General features: G+C 38.5%; 1 pseudogene; it reads left to right on the forward strand.

Moving 5' to 3' along the window:
• Window positions 1–3648: 3648 nt before the first annotated feature.
• On the forward strand, window positions 3649–8396 carry LOC113175357 (pre-mRNA-splicing factor 38A pseudogene; annotated as a pseudogene).
• The last annotated feature ends 276 nt before the right edge of the window (window positions 8397–8672 follow it).

Consider the following 8672-nt stretch of genomic DNA (forward strand, 5'->3'; position numbering starts at 1 on the left):
CGCAAATCAAAGAAGGACTCAGAGAAGAATATTGGTGCCACAAGCCTGACAGAAAGACACATTGCTAGGCTGACTTTTTTTATTCCCTATACCCTTGACTTCTCTTTCCCCCCACACCCTCCATATATTCCCCACCCTCAATTCTGAGTGGACCATCATGCATCAGAAGTACTGTGAAAAGGAGATTAGTCATTTTTCTTTGTCATTTGAGGTTGTAATTAAGACTAATTGGTGTATGAGGGAAGATACAAAAACAACAATTTTATGCATTTTAAAAAGCTTTATAATTATTGCATTATTTTTCCCAAACCATCCTTAGAGCAATTCTGTGACCATGGGGAAAAATATGTTCCATGATGAACTATTTGGATAATTCTGGGGAAAACAAAATAAAAAATTTTCCTTCTCCTGCTTTTATAGACCTCTTACTGTGCTAATGTATTTGATGGGCAATTTTGTAGAATTCTTCCCTAATGTATTTGAACTTGGAAACTTTCTCTGCAAATGATCACATCCCAAACTATTAGCACAGTATGAAAGGCACTGAGTGAAGTTAGAATTTTCTAACGAGGTACTGATACCTCTTTTTGCTTTAATGCTTAATGAAGAGAATAGCTCTCTTAAGAATGATATAAAAAGAGTTCTCCAATAAGTGGAATATTAGATTAATATTTTGTTTTACTATTAATTTTTTTAAAGGGGAGAAGTTTCACCCATTAATTACATGGCAAACCAAACTGAGAAATAAGGATTGGACTTTCCCCCCTAACCTACATAAAGTCATTCATGCTCAGAAGACTACAAAGAGCATTATTAATCTAGAAATTCCATCCTTGCCCCCAGAAAGAGGTGCCCACTCCAACACCACACCCAATAGTGTGGCTTCCTTTAAGACCTACACCGCACAGGAGTCATAGTAACTTTTGCTACTCTTAATTTTTTTTTCGAGAAACAAGAATCAAACATTTTATTTCTCAAAGGAATGGGTCATTAGTGATGTGTGAAGAGCTGTAGGGGACAGTGACAAAGGTAGTCACTGTGTGAGGACATGCTGAGAGGACATAGCTATCTATGCCAGAGAAACCAGAGAGGATATAAGGACTGGAATCAACTAGAACTGAGGATGAGGGAACAAGAAGTCAAGGAAGAAAAATAATTCTTCCCTTCTTTATAGTGAACAAATAAACAAGGTGAGGTTGAATATATATGTTATTTTCACATCATTTTACAGTTTATAAATTTTTTTTTGCTAATGTCTAATAATTCTCAAAACATTCCTGTGTGATAGATAATATTCATCTTACTTTTAGATTAAGAATGAAGAGACTTGCCCAAGGTCCTACAAATAAGTATCAGAGTTGTAATTTGAACTGAAATCTTTTAATTCCAAGTGCTCTTTCCACCACACCTTAATATCCTGATAAGACCCATTGTATCAGGTTAAAGTTCACTGTCTACAAAAAGACATACTCCAGCTAGTTTAAACTCCCAAGATGTCTGTTTCCAAGTGTAAAAATACCTTACTAAATTCTAAATGTGGAGGGCTAAAGATGAGCTTTCAGGAACAACTCCAAGCCCCAGAGTCATGCTGTTCCTTCCAACTGAAGGGACTTCTCAAAAGAAGTCTCTACCTGAGAAACCCTGATGCTACCACAGTCCCTGAAAGCCCAGTGCATGTTACTCAGTATATCTGACTGGCAGAACCTAAACCACATCCTGCCATGGTGTGAATATGGTTTGTCTCTGCTGTTATGAGCAAGCTATGCCATTAACATTCACCAGACACATTTGTGTCATAGCTGGGACTACTAGCTCCTCACCCAGCTCATCATACATCCCTAAACATTGGGGCTACATTCTTAGAAATGCAAATTAGGTGGTTTTGTGTTTGTGTGAACATTAGAGTGTACTTCCCAACCCTGATGGTATAGTTTTCTACATGCCTAGGCTATATGATATACCTCTTGCTCTTCTTCATTTACAAACCTGGAGAGCATGTTACTGTACTGAATACTATAGGCAACTGGAACTCAATGGTACTTGTGCATTTAAATGTATCTAAACATAGAAAAGGTACAGAAGATTATTATGTAAAAGATAAAAACTGTAGTGCATACATTTCTTTAAAAGCTAGAAGAAAGGATTTTGAAAGTTTTCACTATAAAACAATGATAAATATTTGAGGATATAGAGATGCTCGCCCTGATTCCAGCTTTCTCAATGTATACATATACTGAAAGATCACATGGAATCCTGTAAACAGGTACAATTTCTATATATAATAAAAAATAGATAAAAATTACCAGTCCATCTATATCAGGCACTTACCATGAATGAAGCAAGCAGGACTGTTTCTCTGAGTGCTACTATAAAATTTATAAATATTGTACACTTAGGCTACATTAAATTTATTAAAAATATTTTTCTTTTGTTGATAATAAATTAACCCTTAGTCTACTGTAACATTTTGCTATAAAGTCTTTGAAGTCTTTTTAAACTTTTGACTCTTTTATACTAACAACTGAAAACACAAACAGAGGATAGACCTTAGGAATTTTTCAGCTCCATTATAATTTTATTTATAAGATTACCATTGTCACATACGCAGTCCGTTGTTGACCAAAATGTCCTTATGCAGCACAAGACTGTACAAAACAAAGAGAGCTAAGTGGACTTCAATGACAAGAAATAGTCTACCACAGGAAGCTCCTGGCGATCCACTTACCCTCCCAGTCATTAATCCTCAATCATACGTTGTTTGAGACTAAGTAAAGATGGAAGATACCCTTCTAGTTTTTTCTTCCCAACCCTGCAGCAGACATCAATAATCAATCACATCACTTTTGTGCTAAAACTAGTTCAATTTCAGATCCCTTTTCAGAATAATGCATCAGGAAGTTAGAAACATTAACTCGAATTAACAGGCAAGCTGAAAATCCTTCACTTAGATTTATTTTAACAAATACAGAAACCTGCTTTTGCCACAAAGATGATATTTTTTAAAAAATTCAGTGCTTTAGAGCAACACTCATTTACTACTGTTGACACATCTGCCAAGTGGCTGATCTAGACTAGGCATGGCTGTGGCAGCTCTGCTCCATATGTTCCTTGTCCCCCTGTACCAGTGGGTTAGTCCAAGCAAGTTCTTCTCAAGATGATGCAGGAGGCACAAGAGGGCTTTCAGACACACAAGTTCTCTTATGGTTCGGGTTTGGAATTGGCACACTGTCACTTATGCACGTATGTCATTAGCAAGAAATCACAAAGTTGAACCCAAAGTCCAGGGGGCAGGAAATTCATTTCAGTCCCAAGGAGCTATGGAAAAAGGAAGGACTAGTTAAGAACTGGGTCCAGTTATGCAGGCCCTCATGGAGAATCCTTGTCAGCCCATAATAAGATCTCTAATTTTGGACTGGGGCTGTAGCTCACTGGCAGAGCATTTGCCTAGTATGTGTGAGGCACTGGGTTTGATCCTTAGCACCACAGAAAAATAAAAAATAAATTAAATAAAGGCATTCTGTCCATCTACAACTACACACAAAAAATATTCTCTAATTTCCCTTGTCAACAACTTTGGAAAATCCTTCCCTACTTCAGAAGATATTTGCACATGTCAATTAAAAATGTAGATGCACAGAGAAGTGTACAATGGATCCTGCGGGTACTGAGGGAGCATGTGATTTTCTGGCTGTGAAAGTGGTACCCTTGGAATTCTCAGCCCCCACACAGAACATAGCAAGAGTAAGCTTGTGAAAGAAGCTAAGTGTATTAGGAGCAGAAGTTTGCACCCAGCAGGGTACTTACCACATTACAGGCATGTGTGACATCACTTTCACCCAAAGCCACCAATTTGCTTCCAATACTCCATAATATACATGAGAGAGGTTAATATGTTTAAATATGTGATTTTGATAGTCTTTTTACAAATATAACTTAATGGTAATAATAAGTATGGTGCTATAATTTTTGGCTTACTGATGCTATGACTAAAAGAATCACTAACAAAGAATATTTTAGGAATATAATAATGTGAAAACATAGCATTTTAACCATAAATCTTCACAACATGAAAAGTAATTATATAATTTTACAGTCAATTTTGTATTCACTGGCATGATTTTGGCACCAGTGAGAAGAAAATTGTGAATGCATTTGCTGGATTTACCAATACTACAAAGGCCTTTGAAAATTTTTCTACGAAGAAAACAAAACTTTTCGAACTTACATTGTATACCATAAAACATACAATTTTTATTTGTTAATTTAAAATTTTTTAAAGAAAGATAAGTTTAAAAACACTTGATGTTCCCAATTCCTTTCAATAAAGCTTAGTCTCAGTACAATCACTAAAGATTTTTCTTTCCTCTCTTCCTTCATGTTCCCATTTCTGATCACTAAAGATAATGTGGGAGAGGAGAGGAAGGAGGGGAAAGATATTGGTTTGAAAAATTAGACCACAGAATCCTTCTAAAAGAGAATGATCTTTCATTTATAACATCCAGACAGGCTTTTACTTGCAGAAAAATATAAGATGGATTCAGAAAATGCCAGGAGTGACGTAAAGATTACTAAATTGCTTTTCATAACAAATGAGTTTTTATAGAAGGGGAAGAAGGAATCTGGGAAGAAGATATAAACTGGGAGAGGAGATAAAAGATGTAGAGAAAGAAAACAGGTAGATTGGCAGGAGGTGTAGAAGATACATGGAGAAAATACTTGGAGAAATTCCAACTTGTAGTCAAGGCTCTTGATTTTGAGGAACAGGCATAGCTAATGCCTTGTCCTAAATTTCTTTCTGGGCTCTGCCACAATGTCACACAAACCTGACATCAACCATCACTTCATCATTAAAAGTCTACAACATAGTTCAAAGAAATCAGGAAAAGAAACGGTTCTCTTCAGATTGACCAAGACAAAGAGAAGGGAATATCCATGAATGTTCAAGAGAGGAAGAATTTGATAGTAGCAGAAAATATGAAAAGAGATAACCAGGAGAAAAGTAAACAGAGCCCACAAGAAGTGAGTTTCCTTTTGATATTACAGACAGATTTGTTGCCCTAAACAACTCTTTCAATTGAATCAACAATAATGCCGAATAAAATAGGGTTTTAAATATAGTTTAAATTCATCACTGAGCTGGTAGAAAGGAATCTATAAAGTTAAAAAAAATGAAATGCAAGCAGGAATCTGTGTGGTAAGCAAATACCAAAACCTGCAGTAAGGGTTCATGGTGCACCCTAGAGATACATCTAGTGAAACTGAATAATAGACAGGCAGTAAAGATATTCCCAGGTACTTTCCAAAGTAGGGAACCAGATGGGAGACTCCTGCATAAAACTGGTATCTCAAAAGACTACCCTCAGTGTCAAAGTAATGAAAAATAAATGTCCCTTTCTAGAAGAAGAAAGTCTGCCCCCATTTGATGGTAGGTACAAGGGGAAAACCCAGAAGGATCCCATGGGGTTCATAGGCTAAATTCACACTAACTTTGTGGTCCAAGCTCTCAGACAGACTATGAAGCCCAGGGACTTCCTGAAAAAGAATGATGGCAGCAGAATGAATTTATTGAAGCTCTCCAAACTCATCCAGAAATCCAAGCAGGCAACAAACAAATGCTGGCAAGCTATCCATCCCCAAAAGAAGACCCTACCCAAGTAGAAACCCTGGTAAGCACAGCTGAAGAGAACTACTGAACCTAGGAGAACTCCTCAAAGAGTTCAAGTCATGGTGCAACTCCTGCACCCAGGGATAAGAGAATCAACAAGATTATGGATGTCTTTGCTTCCAAATTGCAGAAATTTGCCCTCATTTACCATCAGTACCTAATATTGGCAAACCCACAAGGAATCTGTAAAATAAGATCCTTAGGTGTCAGCTTTCTTCATTATAGAACAAGGAGTTGAAGGAAGAAGAAGAGGTACGTGGGCCATTGGGTACATGACCAGAACAGTCACCCTTCTCCTCATTGTTATGATCATGGAAAGTAGTCAAGGAATAAGAGTGAGCAGGGCCTCTGCTGACCTGAATTGAACCTGGATTGGTTCAATTGGGGTGTTAAGCCGCTGGAATTTTGAAGTCATTTGTCGTATAGCACAATGATGCTTACCTCTACAGGTTCAAAATTTGGTATTGAAAGAAGAGTTTGAAACAAAACTCAATTCTCCACTTCTGCTGGTGGGTGGGGTCTGTGAAGGTGCAGACCTCTGCAGCCCAGAGGGTCTGTTCTAGTGTTAGTAGCTTATGACAGCAGGGGATGCCTACTGACATCCACTCCAAGGATTGTAGCCTGCAAAGTCAGATTCTTCTGCACTACTGTTGAGTGGCATGTTTCAGTTGTTAGCATCACAGCTCTGAATGGTGGGCTATGCCCTTCAGTGCTGCAGTAACCTTCAGCAGCTCACTTCTAACTTCTTTCTGGATTCTTTTCTCGAAGGTCCAAAGAATGAAATTCACAGGACAATGGAAGGCAAGAGTGAAAGGAGTAGGATTTATTCAAGTGTGAAGAACAGACACAGAACTCTAACAGGAGCAAGAGGTGACCCAATAGCATGTGGCTGCTTGAGACTAGGGGTTTATAGAGCATTCAGGTCAAATTTATGTTAAGCAGGGTTTGGAAAAGTACTAACACTGTTGGTTAACTCTTGAGTCTGAATTTCCATTCAGGCCTGCCCCACTTCTGTTTTCTGGTTACTTGCCTGCAATCCCAGCTTCCCAGGAGGTTGAAGTCAGTGAACTGTAGTTGCTCAGGGGTTCAGAGCTGTGGTGCTGTCAAGCAAGGGTCTGTAACAGACCCCTGCTTGGCTGCCATAGGGTGACAAAAAAAAATGCCCTGACTTGTCTCTGCCCTGACTCATCATGCCTCAGGCCTGTGCTGGCATGGCAGGCTCTGCTTGCTACCTGCACTCCAGCCCACCTAGGCCTCTATTCTGCAGCTCTGGGACAAAGGCTTGGCTTCAGTGTCAGAAATGGGATTCTACTATAACCAAAACCTTCAATGCATAACAATGTTGCCGTGGACAGCAGCAGGGAAACTGTAATTAGACATTAAATGCCAATCCATTTTACACAGTAGGAAGCATTTGGTAAAACTGTCACTATAGTAACCTGGAAGGCAGATCATCTGTCTAGTAAATTTATAAGCCTCAAGAAAGAGTTCAGAGACCCAAATGTTTTCTTACATGTTTTGATTACATTTGGCTGCTTTCAACAAGGAGCTATAGGAATAATATGAGTTGAGAGATTTAGTTAGCTTCCAGAAAAGAGGAAAAGAGAACAGAATCCAAAATTCAAGTAGAAGGCAATCACTTCCCAACTCCAAAGAATACAATATAACATTGAGGAAGGTTTTTGCCAATTAAAATTCAGCTTAGAGGCAAAAGTCTGGTCAAGGGTATGAACATCTAAATTCAAATATCAATACCTTCAAATTGATTAAGGGAGCTGGAGCAGAGTTGAACTAACAGTGTGGTAACCAATAAATAATTTCATTTGAGAAGTGGCTCAGCACAAACGTACTGTGTTTTGTGATTTGGGGCATTTTCTTAAAACACAAATTACACGCACATAACATTCATGGCACCAACCCTCAATATTTAGTAGAGAAGATCATTCAGACATGAATCTATGAATCTAATACTTGTAAGGAGAGTTTTTTGGACTTACTGCTGAACTTGTAGTGGATAAAACCATGGGGTTAAGGTTTGTGGGTGGCGTCTATGGTGGAAATATAAAACCAACCCCCTTTTTGTATTTAGCCTTGAAGTTGCTTCAAATTCAACCTGAGAAAGACATCATTGTAGAATTTATAAAAAATGACAACTCAAAATATGTCTGCATATGGGGGGCACTTTACATCAGACCGACAGGTACCACAATTGATTGCTACAAGTACTTGGAGCCTTTATACAATGACTATTGAAAAATCAAGAGCCAGAACAGAAATGGGGAGTTTGAACTGATGCATGCAAATGAGTTTATGATGAACTATTGCACAGTGAGAGGGTCTGTGATATCATTCTGCCCGGCTGCAGAAACACTATGTGCTGGAGAAAGCTGAGCAACTGGAGGCTTGAGTTAGTGTTCTAGAAGACATGAATGATGTGGAGTCCAGTGAGGAGGAGAAAGAAGAAGATGAGAAATTGGGAGGAGTGCCATTATCTGACCACCACAGACAAGCCCCATAGCTCAGTCTCTCAGAAGACAGAGTCAATCTCCCAAAAGAAGAAGCCCCTCCCCTGGCTGAGAAAGGCATCAAAGCAAGAGTCTAAGACATCACCTGAGCAGATCCTGAGATCTCACTCCATATCCCCAGGTCATCATCGCAGTCAGACATAAGAGCCATTTAAAATCTCCAGTATAAGAAAAGCCACCAGAAGAGCTGGAGAGGGAATGAGTAGTGAACTTAGCTTGGTTTTAATCCAAATGCCTCCTGTAATTACAAGGGTATCTGTCCATATGGCACGTCGATTAAGATCTGCTTTTCAGGCAGCTTTAAGAGCATTTTAGTTTTTTTCTTATCAAGCTTCTCCACCCCCCACTTTTTTTAATGAAAAAGGTGCTGAGTTTTGTTGTTTTGTTGTCTCTTTTTCCAACTATAATCAATATCTTGGACAGATGATGTTTCTTCAGGTCGTTTTTTGACCCAACCAACTATACCTGTATTCAAACTTATG

Source organism: Urocitellus parryii, chromosome 11 (genome assembly GCF_045843805.1).
Source record: "Urocitellus parryii isolate mUroPar1 chromosome 11, mUroPar1.hap1, whole genome shotgun sequence".
Taxonomy (NCBI): Eukaryota; Metazoa; Chordata; class Mammalia; order Rodentia; family Sciuridae; genus Urocitellus; species Urocitellus parryii.